Source organism: Mytilus californianus, unplaced genomic scaffold (genome assembly GCF_021869535.1).
Source record: "Mytilus californianus isolate M0D057914Y unplaced genomic scaffold, xbMytCali1.0.p SCAF_11, whole genome shotgun sequence".
NCBI lineage: Eukaryota > Metazoa > Mollusca > Bivalvia > Mytilida > Mytilidae > Mytilus > Mytilus californianus.
In genome coordinates this window covers 18,977,706-18,993,875 of record NW_026262593.1, presented here as the reverse complement: position 1 = coordinate 18,993,875, position 16,170 = coordinate 18,977,706, and the positions used below count along the sequence as shown (strand labels likewise).

Here is a 16,170-nt window from a genome sequence, read left to right as displayed (position 1 = left end):
ACTCAAGACAACATTGACCGTGTGTACGAAGATTTTGTGTGTTTTTGTTAAAACGAAATGTCGCCATAAAAGAGAAAGTGTAGAAAACCATAGTGGAATTATAATTTAACAGTTCTCTGTAATGAAGTGTGTAATTCTGAAAAATGTGGATAAAATGTAAAAATAGAAATCAAAAGCTCAAACACATCATACGAATGGAAAACAACTGCCATATTCATGACTTAGTACAGGCATTTCCTTATGTAGAAAATGGTAGCTAAAACCTGGGTTTATAGCTAGCTAAACCTCGCACTTGTATGAAAGGATCAGACAATTCCATTATATTGATAGCAATGTGTCAACAAAACAAACAAACATAATAGGTAAAAACGTCAGTACTGGTATTTATTTCAAGAAGAGTTGAAAAATTCTTGTAAAAATCCAAAGAAATTTTGAAGGAAAAGTGGTAAAATTGGTGTTGGAAACGAGCGTCAATGTGGTATTCCTATGGAAATGAAATTTAGTGATGGGTCTATTTCGTGTTTTAAACTGAAGATTATATACATGTATTACATAAATGGAAAGCTGAGTTTTTTCAATAATTATCTATCGTTAATAGAAATTGTAATAATTATGAATATGACTTTAATAATCAAAGAGTGTTATTACTCCAATTCCTAAATGTTCCACGCCAGTCAGACCCACGGGACCCTTTGCCGTATCGCGGTTTGATTTTAGCACCAATTTCATATACACTCTATTGTAATGTTCTGAATGTACGTTTATCCCACAAACTTGATGACATCAACTTCCTGCATGACAAGCAAAATGGCTTTGGAAAATAAATAAATACATTGGACCATATAAGTACTTTAACAAACATTATTAAAAGACGAAAACTTCAAAAAACTTTCAACTTATATTGCATTAATTGACTTTAATAGGATTATGATTGGGTTAATAGAAATTTATTGTTTCGTAAACTACAGTCTTAAGGAATAAGTTTACAAATGTTGCAGGCACTACATTCACTGTATAGAAATATTCAGTCTTGTGTAAAGGTTAACAGTAATATTACTGATTGGTTTAACGTATATTGAACCATAAGGTTTTTATATGGAGTAATTTTATGGAAAAGGTAAAATAAACAATTGGGAATTTTGAGTAAACGCAAATTTCATAAGTCTTGGTATGAATAAGTATCGAATATCAGCTGGTTGTCTGCATATTGATATCGTAAAATATCAGCTGCTAGTCACAATATGAAGCTGTTTGTCGAGTGAGTGCAGCAAACGAGTTCAAAAAGGCTTCATATTGTGTCGAGCAGCTGATATTTTATGATATCAATATGCAGACAACCTGATAATCGATTTATCATGTTGTATTTGTGTATTTTGCATGATAGAAACAAGTGTTTTCTTTATTACACTAGCATACTGGAAGATGACTTGATAAGTTCGGGTCAATTAAGGCCGGGTCAACGTATTTGACGTTACAAAGCCGTGATATGCAATTTTATTAAGAGCTGAGCAGAGTGATACAGACAGTGGGACGACGGATAATCTATGTAATACTAATTAGATTTTTTAGTAAGAGTAATATTAAAGATATCGAAAATGTATTTTTGAGAATCTTAAACAGCATTGGTTTAGAAAACTGATATCTAATGATAAAAGTAAATTACGAACTTACGGAAGATTGAAATGTATATATGGTGTTGAGAATTATTTGAATCAAAATATGTCCGGTAAATACTGGAGTGCTATGTCTAAATTTCGATGTGGCGTCGCACCTATTCCAAAAGAAACGGGGAGATTTTAAAACATATGATTACAAAAAAAAAGTTGAATTTAATTGTAAAACGAATATGAAGATGAAAAACCTGTGTTATTGCAATGTCTACTATATGCTGATTTACATTATAGCCTTATTAATCATTGTAGTCATTTTAACGAAAGTTTTATGAATATGAATGATGATGAAAAACTTATACTTATGTTTAATTATGAAGATGTTAAATTTTACACTGCCAAAATCTGACACGATATACTATTAAAAGAAAAAGTGTTTTATATGTTTAATGCTTGTATATACATTACTTTTATGTAATCTTTTTAAATCAGTCTTTCATTAATCTTTTCGAGTGGCTTATTTATATGCTGTTGTTTACCTTTTATATATGTCTATGTAAAAAATATGTTTAATCTTAGTTTTTTCTTATGTTGTACTGTTACACCACTGTCCCAGTTTTGGGGAATGTTGGTACCCTCAAACTTATTTAACCCCGCCATTGATTTTCCCCTATTAGTCTTTGTTAAATTTGCACTTTTCAAAAAATTGTGCAGAATTTATCTTTGTTCAAATAAAGAAATACTTTGCATGAGTAAAGTTTTATACTGTAAAGTAATAAAGACAAAGTTTCACATAACATTTCATTGCATATAAGAAAATAACCATCACTGGAAGTTAACCAATCAAATTTTCACCCCTTTTTTTACTGTGTACAAGCTTTAGTAACCATTTAACCTCAAGTTTCCAAAATATTCTATAGAAACACAAAATAAAAAAATAATGTTGCTTTGAAACACCCAAGCTTATGTTTATGACTCAGAAATTTTTTACTGCAATGAAATGTAGGATTTATTTCCTACAACTATCAAATTCAAGGGAATATTTTTTTTCGACCCTTTTTCGTATGCAAACGGATGTGACGTACTATGATTTGGTGGTATTACACCTGTAAAAGGCATGTATGTTATGGATATATATATAGCGATAGTTACGATTTTCCATTTAGTACCGAGTATAGTTACATGTATGTATGAAATGTCAGTATATATATATGTTATCTATACAATACAAGATTTCCACGTTAAATAGACCATAGATGTATAAAAATCCATGCATAGACTGTGCAAATTTACTACAATGAAAAACGAAAAAGTTCTCCTTTAAAAAAAAAAAAACACTTTATCATATAATCATGTTATGGTACATAAAAAACATTTTTGGCAGGAAATTATTCTTATCAAGTGTAATATGAAACTGTAAATTTACATGGGGTTGTCTGTGAATTGTGTAAGGTTTTTTATTACAGGCAGTTAAAGTCAGTATGGTCATATCGTGATGAGGGTCAAGATTAATTAGCAGTGTGATTGGTCAATGATACATAATTGACCAATGAGGATTAAGTGTATGTTATCTCTTCGCATGCGTTTATCTGCGACGGCATTCTCGCAATTTCACTGAATGCTAGCGGACGCCATTTTTGTTTTGCAAGAAAAGTGAAGATTTTAAATTTTAACAACAATGTTGTATGCCGGAATGAGACAGAGAGCAGTTTTTGTCAGAAGATAATTTTGGAATGGAAAGACGAAATTAATATAACAGAAATTGCTCAGAAGGTAAAAGCCACCTAAAAAAATATTTATAGTCACGGTTAAATATACTTTAGTTTGATCATTGAAGTGAAGGAAACTGATTACAGTAGTTGTCGTCTGTTTATGTAGTTCATACGTGTTTCTCGTTTTTATATAGATTAGAGACCCATTAGACCGTTGGTTTTTCCGTTTGAATGGTTTTACACTAGTAATTTTTTGGGGCCCTTTATAGCTTGCTGTTCGGTGTGAGCCAATGCTCCGTGTTGAAGGCCGTACCTTGACCTTTAATGGTTTACTTTTATAAATTGTAACTTGGATGGAGAGTTGTCTCATTGGCACTCATACCACATCTTCCTATATCTATTATATTGACAGGAACTCCAACAAACTGACTTCAAATATAAAATTTTCTAAAAAAAAAAAAAAAAACAATAACCGTCTGATTGAGGTTGATCTGTATTAATGTTTAAACATGTAATCAACTATAAATGTTGACCAAAAAAATTTTTTTTTTGCTGTTTAATCATTTAATTTATAGTAATTTATCCCTGTCATTAGACAATTCGCTGCTCCCGTCTAGAGTCTGTGGCTGTTTATGTATAATTATACATATGGTTTTCTGTGATTATATGCGTATCATTATACATGGTTTCATATGGTTATATATGTATCATTATACATATGGTTTTTACATGGTTATATATATAAAAAAAAACATATGGTTTTATATGGTTACATATGTATAATTATACATATGGTCTTATATGGTTATGTATGTACCGTTATACATATGGTTTTTTACATGGTTATATATGTATCATTATACATATGGTTTCTACATGATTATATATGTATCATTATACATATGGTTTTCTACATGATTATATATGTATCATTATACATATGGTTTTATATGGTTATATATGTATCATTATACATATGGTTTTACATAGTTATATATATGTATCAATATACATAGGGCTTTTTACATGGTTATATATGTATCATTATACATATGGTTTTCTGTGGTTATATATGTATCATCATACATATGGTTTTCTGTGGTTATAAATGTATCATTATACATTGGTTATATATGGTTATAATGTATCATTATACATTGGTTTTATATGGTTACATATGTATCATTGTGCATATGGTTTTAAACGGTTATATATGTATCATTGTACATATGGTTTTCTGTGGTTATAGAGATTTGTATGTATCATTATACATATGGTTTTATACGGTTATTATGTATCATTATACATATGGTTATATATGGTTTTATATGTATCATCATACATATGGTTTTCATGTTAAATATGTATCATTATACATATAGTATTCTGTTACTATATTATGTATCATTATACATATAGTTTTCTGTGGTTATATATGTATCATTATATGTATCATTATACATATAGTATTCTGTTACTATATTATGTATCATTATACATATGGTTTTCTGTGGTTATATATGTATCATTATACATATGGTTTTATAGGGTTATATATGTATCATTATTCATATGGTTTTATAGGGTTATATATGTATTATACATTTGGTATTATATGGTTATATATGTACATGTATCATAATACATAAGGTTTTACTTTATGGTTATTATGGTTATAATTCTGATATACATGTATATGTGCACAATTCTGTAAATGGACATCACCTGTCCCAAGTCAAGTGCCTGATGTCAAGTGGTTGTCGTTAGTTGCTGTCTGCCATAATTGTTTTTCGTTCATTTGTATTTTTTTGTCATAAATCAGGCTGTTGGTATGTTGTTGTTTATTTTTTTTCGTTTCAATTGTATCACTTTTTGACATGTGCCCTTTTATTGCTGACTATTTGGTGTGGGTTTTGCTCTCATCCGTACGGTGGTCTAAAGTTTCTCAAATCCTATTCATTTGGAAATGGGTAGTTATCTGATTTTACAATCACACCACATCTCCTTATTTTTATAATTATATATAACACTGATTTCATATAGTAATATACATGTTTCTCTAATTCTTCGTCAATTTATCCCTTTCTGCACCCATTGTATAAAAAAAATTTAATCAACGTGTAGTTCGTTTGATCTCAGTTCTTCATTGGTTAAAATCCGATTATGACGTCGAATTTTCTTGCTTTCCTCTGAATTTCCTATTGTGACGGCATGAAAAAAGGCGACCATGCCTGATGACGTCACATAGAAAGAACACATCTCTTTGCAGATCATTCAAAAAGAAGGAATAAGTTTGCCTGCATATTGTTTGAAAATCTTTAGAGAAACAGATTCCACCACCAAATCTCGTGTAATACGATATTTATCCACTCTCGACAGTTAAATTTTAAATATTTAAAACGCTCGGCGAGCCTCGCGTTTTAAATTTGAAAATTTAACTGTCGAGAGTAGATAAATATCGTATCACACTCGATGCAGTGGTAGAATCTATATTTCCATAATTATACATACATGTTTATTGGATATTGTTTAAATTAATCATGAGGTCCATGGTAATTAGTTATTTTCAAGTATGATATCTTTGTATTTGTCATATGATACAGTTGCCTTTAATTCGTTTCCTTTAAAGATGCCGTAGCAGAGAGCTGGAGTAAGAAGAAGGACTTCTATTACAGATATGACAGAGAGTGTCTCTTTTGAAATATTTTAAGAGTTGCAGCTTATTACGACTCAATAAAAAGGACGAAAACAGACCTGAAATAATAATGGTCCAGGAAGATCAACAGTTTTTCGATACATTTTGTAGGTTGTGCCAATACACTCTCCTCATTAATAACACAGCAGCCAACAGTGATGAACGAGCAGCGGCGATGATTGTGCAGTTTACTTGAAAAGTGCTTTTATTTTCACATAAACGACAACGTGTTGGAATAATAGCAGATAACAGACTGTACAATAGTGTGGCTTAAACGTTAGTTTAACACAGACAACAGCCGGCAACACTAATTTTAAACACAGAAACAGATCTGTTGCCTTCAACATTATAAACGCTATACACTGTTCACTTGTACCACCTGTGACATCAGACCGATATGTTTCAGCACATTTTACATCTTAACGCAACACCAATGTAAGAAGATCAAACTTTAGGTATTGACAATTCTGTATGCCAGATAGTCAGGTACTTGTTAGAAAATAATTTGCCACTCGGATTTAATGTGAATGAAAAAATAAGAAAAGGCATCTGTGTTGATAACTTTGTAGACTTTGTTACCCTTTCTCCAAATTTCAGTGAAGATAAAGATGATAGTGAACTATTCAAATCAAGAGCTGTTAAACTTTTTAACAATGCAAATCAGAAATAGATAATGTCGATCCATCAGTATACCTCAACTTATGATATTTTCATGTCTTTATATAATGTATAATATCCCGAATACATTTAAAAATTATTTAAATATGCATACAGTATTAGGCTATTGGCGAAACAATTTGGTTCAATATGGCAAAATCATATGATGAATATTTCGTGAGATACTCGGAGTGATGTAGTTTGATTGGGTAGTTGTAAATAATTATCCTTTGCAGACTGTTTTTTATAATAATTTCAATCTTACCAACAACAATAACACCTTGATCAATTATAAGCCACATGTAAAAGTAAAAAGTGGCATGCAATTCACAAAAATAATAAGTTAAACAACTTCTTCCGCCCTGGACTATAACAGGTGTCAAAATCAAATTAATTCATGGGCTTAAATTTAAAATTATTCTATTACTTGTTAAAGAAGATTAACAAAAAATTCCCCACAACAATAAATGTGCAAGGGAAAATCCTGAGCTGGTCACTCATAAGTCATATACAGAAAAAAAGAAGAAGGGGAAAGCGGATCTTTTTGCTTGATTCACAACTCAATCTTTTATTTAAGAGGACTACGTTATTTTTGGACACCACCTGAATAAACGCCAGTCTCATATCAAAATGTTCAAACTGTCATTGAGCTACATTTATTTTTGTAGTCCAAGATGCATGGTTTTAACTGTGAAAGTAGAAAGGCAGAATTTATATAATTTTTGTGTTAGTCCCCCTTTTCAATGCACGTGTGGTACATCAGTGACATGCGCTTCCTTTATGTCCTAGTGGAAGGCCCTTTTATTTCCAAAGCCTTTAGCCTAGAGTGTTACACGAGTCAAAGTTTCAAATAGGTGCTGCAACAAGTAAATCAGCCAAAAGAATGTTCTCATTACAAAACGCATTACAAAATTACATAAGAAAGTACACTTTTATATATGTCTAAAGCAGAGGTCAACAGGGCTTGCTTTGCCGAAAAGCATTTTTCTTAGTAGAGGTCAACAGGGCTTGCTTGGCCGAAAAGTATTTTTCTTAATAGAGGTCAACAGGGCTTGCTCTAAATTTTAGTAGTTACGTTACGTTTTATGACATGATTATATTCGTTTAAAACAAATCCCTCTTTTATGTGACTATGGATAGAGGTCAACGGGGCTTGCTCTATCCCTCTATTAATTTGTTTTGGAAAGTTACAAATTGTTGTTTTATTCTTTACATCAGTTTTGCATAATATTTTCTATCTGTACGTATAAACATGTATGCATATGTATTTTGTCTTCAATTAATGTGTTTGTTTTACACTCTGCGTACCTTACACAAATACATGACATCAAGGTATTTTTGTTTATCTCAATATAGGTAATAGCCTCTTATAGGTTGAATCTATAAGAAGTTGTTAAAGTTGTAAATCTTATACATTATGCTATGGAAGTGTAAGGATCAAACGAGTTTGCCTTACACTGGCATGTATACTTGTCAACCATAAAAAAATAGAGGTCAACAGGGCTTGCTCTGCTTTTTAGCTCACCTGGCCCGAAGGGCCAAGTGAGCTTTTCTCATCACTTGGCGTCCGTCGTCGTCGTCGTCGTTATCTTTTTACATTTTGAACTTCTTCTAGAGAACCACTGAATGGAATGAAACCAAACATGGCATGAATGTTCCTTATGAGGTGTTGACCAAGTGTTGTTACTTTGTAGCTGATCCATCATCCAAGATGGCCGCCAGCTTTGGACTTCGTTTAATAAGGAACCTACGGATAATACATACAAATGTCTTCTTTTAGAGAACCACAAAATGAAATGAAACCAAACATGGCATGAATGTTCCTTATGAGGTACTGACCAAGTGTTGTTACTTTGAAGCCGATCCATCATCCAAGATGGCCGCCAGCGGGGGGCTTCGTTTAAAATAGGAACCTTTGGACAATACATACAAATGTCTTTTTTTAGTGAATGGAATTAAACCAAACATGGCAAGAATGTTCCTTATGAGGTGCTGACCAAGTGTTGTTACTTTGAAGCCGATCCATCATCCAAGATGACCGCCAGCGGAGGACTTCGTTTAACATAGGAACCTATGGACGATACATACAAATGTCTTCTTTTAGAGAAACAATAAATGGAATTAAACCAAACATAACAAGAATGTTCCTTATGAGGTGCTGACCAAGTGTTGTTACTTTGAAGCCGATCCATCATACAAGATGGCCACCAGAGGGGCCGGGACTTAGTTTAACATAGGAACCTATGGACAATACATACAAATGTCTTCTTTTAGAGAAACACTAAATGGAATTAAACCAAGCATAACAAGAATGTTCCTTATGAGGTGCTGATCAAGTGTTGTTACTTTGAAGCCGATCCATCATACAAGATGGCCGCCAGAGGGGCCGGGACTTAGTTTAACATAGGACCCTATGGGAAATACATACAAATGTCTTCTTTTAGAGAACCACTGAATAGAATGAAACCAAACATGGCATGAATGCTCCTAATGAGGTACTGACCAAGTGTTATTACTTTGTAGCCGAACCATCATCCAAGATGGCGGCAAGCAGGGGACTTAAGTTAACATAAGATCGTATGGGAAATACATACAAATGTCTTCTCCAAGAGGAGCACTGAATGGAATGAAATCAAACATGGCATAAATGTTCCTTATGAGGTGCTGATGAATACCTTAATACATGTATCTTTATAGATTGAGATACAATGTATACTGTAAACTGCAAAAATATCAAGAAAAGAAGTTCTACACATAAGTCAACATGAGAGCAAAATTGTCAATTGACATATTGTTGGAGTTATTGTCCTTGTAAAGTCATTTTCTACAATGTCAATGAATTTATTGGTAATTTCTGTAAACTTTACAAAAGTCTTCCTTTTTTTGATTAAATTACGGGGCCAATATTAAACCAAATTTGGCCTCAATCATTATTAGGGTATCTGTTATGATTTTAATCTATTTTTACATGATTTTCAAAACCAAAGTAGAATCAGGTGAGCGACACAGGCTCTTGGGAGCCTCTAGTTTATAATCTTATAAGCTTTACATCCTGACATTGAGCAAGGTGTAATATTATACACATTTATTGTTTTTTCTTTCTCTTTTTCTTTTTAACGTCGTCCTAAATATAAATGAAATAATCGCCATTTGACTTGAGCAAGCAAGCAAGTATATAAATCAATTAATCTCTTATAAAATTTATCTCCAAGGTTTCTCCGGTGGCGGTGTCCCAACTCTGTGACTTGGGGATTGTGACGGTATTTGTTCCCCACCTTTGCAAATTATTGTCATTTATTCAGTTTTGGTTTATTACATAATTGTTCGTAACAGTCAGTTGTATTATGTTTTTATGGTTTCTGAATAAATGACCTTTATCGCAAATCTTGTGCAAGTTATTCTGCAAATGAACTCAAATCCTTGGAGTATTTCCTTCTCACTTCATAAGTTAAAAAAAAAAATTGGCTGACAAAAATATCTTTATATATTTAATTTTTATGCCCCATTTATGGGCATTATGTTTTTCGGTCTGTGCGTCCGTTCGTTCGTTCGTCCGTCCGTTCGTCCGTCGGTCCGTCTGTCCCGCTTCAGGTTATTGGAGTATTTTTCCCAGAATTTGCTCAGATTATTGGATGAATAGTGACCTCCATAGTGCTGTGTCCTATACCTATACCTGTAGAGGAGAAACAGGCGCATCTTTTGCACAAGGTATCGAAGGGCGCTATGTTCAAAAATCTGAAACTAGAGCTCAAAATTTGAAAAAAAATTGTAAAAACAGGGGGGGTTGGCCTATTCCATGGCTTCTAGACAAAAATAATGAGGGGTGTCACGGGGTAGCACTATAAAGGTCTTGTAGAAGAGAAACAGGCGCATCTTTTGCGCAAGGTATCGAAGGGCGCTATGTTCAAAAATCTGAAACTAGAGCTCAAAATTTAAAAAACAATTGTTAAAAACAGAGGGGTTGGCCTATTCCATGGCTTCTAGAGAAAAATAATGATGAGTGTCACGGGGTATGACTATATAGGTCTTGTAGAAGAGAAACAGGCGCATCTTTTGCGCAAGGTATCGAAGGGCGCTATGTTCAAAAATCCGAAACTAGAGCTCAAAATTTAAAAAAAAATTGTTAAAAACAGGGGGGTTGGCCTATTCCATGGCTTCTAGAGAAAATATTAAGGGGTGTCACGGGGTATGATTATATAGGTCCTGTAGAGGAGAAATAGGCGCATCTTTTGCGCAAGGTATTGTATGGCGCTATGTTAAAAAATCTGAAACTAGAGCTCAAAATTTGAAAAAAAATTGTTAAAAACAGGGGGGTTGGCCTATTCCATGGCTTCTAGAGAAAATATTAAGGGGTGTCACGGGTTATGATTATATAGGTCCTGTAGAGAAGAAATAGGCGCATCTTTTGCGCAAGGTATCGAAGGGCGCTATGTTAAAAAATCTGAAACTAGAGTTCAAAATTTGAAAAAAATTGTTAAAAACAGGGGGGTTGGCCTATTCCATGGCTTCTAGTGAAAAATTATTAAATTAGTGTCACGGGGTATGACTATATATGTCTTGTAGAGGAGAAACAGGCGCATCTTTTGCGCGAGGCATCGAAGGGCGCTATGTTCAAAAATCTGAAACTAGAGCTCAAAATTTGAAAAAAATTGTAAAAATAGGGGGTTGGCCTATTCCATGGCTTCTAGAGAAAAATAATGAGGGGTGTCACGGGGTATGACTATAAAGGTCTTGTAGAAGAGAAACAGGCGCATCTTTTGCGCAAGGTATCGAAGGGCGCTATGTTCAAAAATCTGAAACTAGAGCTCAAAATATGAAAAAAAATTGTTAAAAACAGGGAGGTTGCCCTATTCCATGGCTTCTAGAGAAAAATAATGAGGAGTGTCATGGGGTATGACTATATAGGTCTTGTAGAGGAGAAACAGGCGCATCTTTTGCGCAAGGTATCGAAGGGAGCTATGTTCAAAAATCTGAAACTAGAGCTCAAAATTTAAAAACAATTGTTAAAAACAGGGGGGTTGGCCTATTCCATGGCTTCTAGAGAAAATAATGAGGGGTGTCACGGGGTATGACTATATAGGTCTTGTAGAAGAGAAACAGGCGCATATTTTGCGCAAGGTATCGAAGGGCGCTATGTTCAAAAATCTGAAACTAGAGCGCAAAATTTGAAAAAAAATTGTTAAAAACAGAGGGGTTGGCCTATTCCATGGCTTCTAGAGAAAGATAATGAGGGGTGTCACGGGGTATGACTATATATGTCTTGTAGAGGAGAAACAGGCGCATCTTTTGCGCAAGGTATCGAAGGGCGCTATGTTCAAAAATCTGAAACTAGAGCTTAAAATTTGAAAAAAAATTGTTAAAAACAGAGGGGTTGGCCTATTCCATGGCTTCTAGAGAAAAATAATGAATAGTGTCACGGGGTATGACTGTATAGGTCTTGTAGAGGAGAAACAGGCGCATCTTTTGCGCAAGGTATCGAAGGGCGTTATGTTCAAAAATCTGAAACTAGAGCTCAAAATTTGAAAAAAAATTGTTAAAAAAGGGGGTTTGGCCTATTCCATGGCTTCTAGAGAAAAATAATGAGGGGTGTCACGGGGTATGCCTATATAGGTCTTGTAGAGGAGAAAAAGGCGCATCTTTTGCGCAAGGTATCGAAGGGCACTATGTTCAAATATCTAAAACTAGAGCTCAAAATTTGAAAAAAAATTGTTAATACAGGGGGGGTTGGCCTATTCAATGGCTTCTAGAGAAAAATAATGACGGTAGTCACTGGGTATGACTATATAGGTCTTGTAGAGGAGAAACAGGCGCATCTTTTGCGCAAGGTATCGAAGGGCGCTATGTTCAAAAATCTGAAACTAGAGCTTAAAATTTGAAAAAAAATTGTTAAAAACAGAGGGGTTGGCCTATTCCATGGCTTCTAGAGAAAAATAATGAATAGTGTCACGGGGTATGACTGTATAGGTCTTGTAGAGGAGAAACAGGCGCATCTTTTGCGCAAGGTATCGAAGGGCGTTATGTTCAAAAATCTGAAACTAGAGCTCAAAATTTGAAAAAAAATTGTTAAAAAAGGGGGTTTGGCCTATTCCATGGCTTCTAGAGAAAAATAATGAGGGGTGTCACGGGGTATGCCTATATAGGTCTTGTAGAGGAGAAAAAGGCGCATCTTTTGCGCAAGGTATCGAAGGGCACTATGTTCAAATATCTAAAACTAGAGCTCAAAATTTGAAAAAAAATTGTTAATACAGGGGGGGTTGGCCTATTCAATGGCTTCTAGAGAAAAATAATGACGGTAGTCACTGGGTATGACTATATAGGTCTTGTAGAGGAGAAACAGGCGCATGTTTTGCGCAAGGTATCGAAGGGGCTATGTTCAAAAATCTGAAACTAGAGCTCAAAATTAAAAAAAAAATTGTTAAAAACAGAAGGATTGGCCTATTCCATGGCTTCTAGAGAAAAATAATGAGGGGTGTCACGGGGTATGACTATATAGGTCTTGTAGAGGAGAAACAGGCGCATCTTTTGCGCAAGGTATCGAAGTGCGCTATGTTCAAAAATCTGAAACTAGAGCTCATAATTTGAAAAAAAATTGTTAAAAACAGGGGGGTTGGCCTATTCCATGGCTTCTAGAGAAAATAATGAGGGGTGTCACGAGGTATGACTATATTGGTCTTGTAGAGGAGAAACAGGCGCATCCTTTGCGCAAGGTATCGAAGGGCGCTATGTTCAAAAATCTGAAACTAGAGCTCAAAATATGGAAAAAATTTGTTAAAAACAGGGAGGTTGCCCTATTCCATGGCTTCTAGAGAAAAATAATGAGGAGTGTCACGGGGTATGACTATAAAGGTCTTGTAGAGGAGAAACAGGCGCATCTTTTGCGCAAGGTATCGAAGGGAGCTATGTTCAAAAATCTGAAACTAGAGCTCAAAATTTAAAAACAATTGTTAAAAACAGGGGAGTTGGCCTATTCCATGGCTTCTAGAGAAAATAATGAGGGGTGTCACGGGATATGACTATATAGGTCTTGTAGAGGATAAACAGGCACATCTTTTGCGCAAGGTATCGTAGGGCGCTATGTTCAAAAATCTGAAACTAGAGCTCAAAATTTGAAAAAAAAATGTTAAAAACAGAGGGGTTGGCCTATTCCATGGCTTCTAGAGAAAAAAAATGAGGGGTGTCACGGGGTATGACTATATATGTCTTGTAGAGGAGAAACAGGCGCATCTTTTGCGCAAGGTATCGAAGGGCGCTATGTTCAAAAATCTGAAACTAGAGCTCAAAATTTGAAAAAAAATTGTTAAAAACAGGGGGGTTGGCCTATTCCATGGCTTCTAGAGAAAAAATAATGAATAGTGTCACGGGGAATAACTGTATAGGTCTTGTAGAGGAGAAACAGGCGCATCTTTTGCGCAAGGTATCGAAGGGCGCTATGTTCAAAAATCTGAAACTAGAGCTCAAAATTTGAAAAAAAATTGTGAAAAAAGGGGGGTTGGCCTATTCCATGGCTTTTAGAGAAAAATAATGAGGGGTGTCACGGGGTATGCCTATATAGGTCTTCTGGACGAGAAAAAGGCGCATCTTTTGCGCAAGGTATCGAAGGGCGCTATGTTCAAAAATCTGAAACTAGAGCTTAAATTTGAAATAAAATTGTTAAAAACAGAGGGGTTGGCCTATTCCATGGCTTCTAGAGAAAAATAATGAATGGTGTCACGGGGTATGACTATATAGGTCTTGTAGAGGAGAAACAGGCGCATCTTTTGCGCAAGGTATCGAAGGGCGCTATGTTCAAAAATCTGAAACTAGAGCTCAAAATTTGAAAAATAAATTGGTAAAAACATGGAGGTTTGCCCTATTCCATGGCTTCTAGAAAAATAATGAGGGGTGTCACGGGGTATGACTATATAGGTCTTGTAGAGGAGAAACAGGCGCATCCTTTGCGCAAGGTATCGAAGGAGCTATGTTCAAAAATCTGAAACTAGAGCTCAAAATGAGAAAAATAATGAGGGGTGTCACCGGGTATGACTATATATGTCTTGAAGAGGAGAAACAGGCGCATCTTTTGCGCAATGTATAGAAGGGCGCTATGTTCAAAAATCTGAAACTAGAGCTCAAAATTAAAAATAAAATTGTTAAAACAGAGGGGTTGGCCTATTCCATGGCTTCTAGAAAAAATAATGAGGGGTGTCACGGAGTATGACTATATAGGTCTTGTAGAGGAGGAACAGGCGCATCTTTTGCACAAGGTATCGAAGGGCGCTATGTTCAGAAATCTGAAACTAGAGCTCAAAATTTAAAAAAAATAATTTAAAAACAGAGGGATAGGCCTATTCCATGGCTTCTAGAGAAAAAAAATGAGGGGTGTCATGGAGTATGACTATATAAGTCTTGTAGAAGAGAAACGCGCTTCTTTTGCGCAAGGTTTCGAAGGACGTTATGTTAAAAAATCTGAAACTAGAGCTCAAAATTTGAAAAAAAATTGTTGAAAACAGGGGGGTTGGCCCATTCCATGGCTTTTAGAGAAAAATAATGAGGGGTGTCACGGGGTATGACTATACAGGTCTTGTAGAAGAGAAACAGGCGCATCTTTTGTGCAAGGTATCGAAGGGCGCCATGTTCAAAAATCTGAAAAAAGAGCTAAAAATTTTAAAAAAATTGTTAAAAAGAAGGGGGTTGGCCAATTCCATGGCTTCTAGAGAAAAATAAAGAGGGGTGTCACGGGGTATGACTATATAGGTCTTGTAGAGGAGAAACAGGCGCATTTTTTGCGCAAGGTATCGAAGGGCGCTATGTTCAAAAATCTGAAACTAGAGCTCAAAATTTGAGAAAAAAATTGTTAAAAACAGAGGGGTTGGCCTATTCCATGGCTTCTAGAGTAAAAAATAATGAGGGATGTCACGGGGTATGACTATAAAGGTCTTGTAGAAGAGAAACAGGCGCATCCTTTGCGCAAGGTATCGAAGGGCGCTATGTTTAAAAATCTGAAACTAGAGCTCGAAATTTGAAAAAAAAAAATGTTAAAAACAGAGGGGTTGTCTTATTTCATGGCTTCTAGAGAAAAATAATGAGGGGTGTCACGGGATATGACTATATAAGTCTTATAGAGGAGAAACAGGCGCATCTTTGGCCCAAGGTATTGAAGGGCGCTTTGTTAAAAAATCTGAAACTAGAGCTCACAATTTGAAAAAAAATTGTTAAAAACAAGGGGGTTGGCCTATTCCATGGCTTCTAGAGAAAAATAATGAGGGGTGTCACGGGGTATGACTATATAAGTCTTGTAGAAGAGAAACAGGCGCATCTTTTGCGCAAGGTATCGAAGGGCGCTATGTTCAAAAATCTGAAACTAGGGCTCAAAATTTGAAAAAAAATGTTAAAAACAGGGGGTTGGCCTATTCCATGGCTTCTAGAGTAAAAAATAATGAGGGGTGTCACGGGGTATAACTATATAGGTCTTGTAGAAGAGAAACAGGCGCATCTTTTGCGCAAGGTATCGAAGGGC

General features: G+C 34.9%; 1 long non-coding RNA gene across 4 annotated transcripts; it reads left to right on the top strand.

Annotated features, from left to right (window-relative positions):
• The first annotated feature begins 11,216 nt into the window (after positions 1 to 11,216).
• LOC127720727 (uncharacterized) lies at positions 11,217 to 15,551 on the top strand. Of its 4 annotated transcripts, none has more exons than XR_007990962.1 (3): positions 11,217 to 11,228; positions 11,580 to 11,754; positions 12,992 to 13,627. It is a non-coding gene; the product is annotated as an uncharacterized LOC127720727 (long non-coding RNA). The 4 variants fall into 4 exon arrangements; XR_007990959.1 differs by lacking the exon at positions 11,217 to 11,228 and adding an exon at positions 11,323 to 11,402; XR_007990961.1 differs by lacking the exon at positions 11,217 to 11,228 and adding an exon at positions 15,446 to 15,551 and having other exon boundaries at positions 11,522 to 11,754; positions 12,992 to 13,558.
• The last annotated feature ends 619 nt before the right edge of the window (positions 15,552 to 16,170 follow it).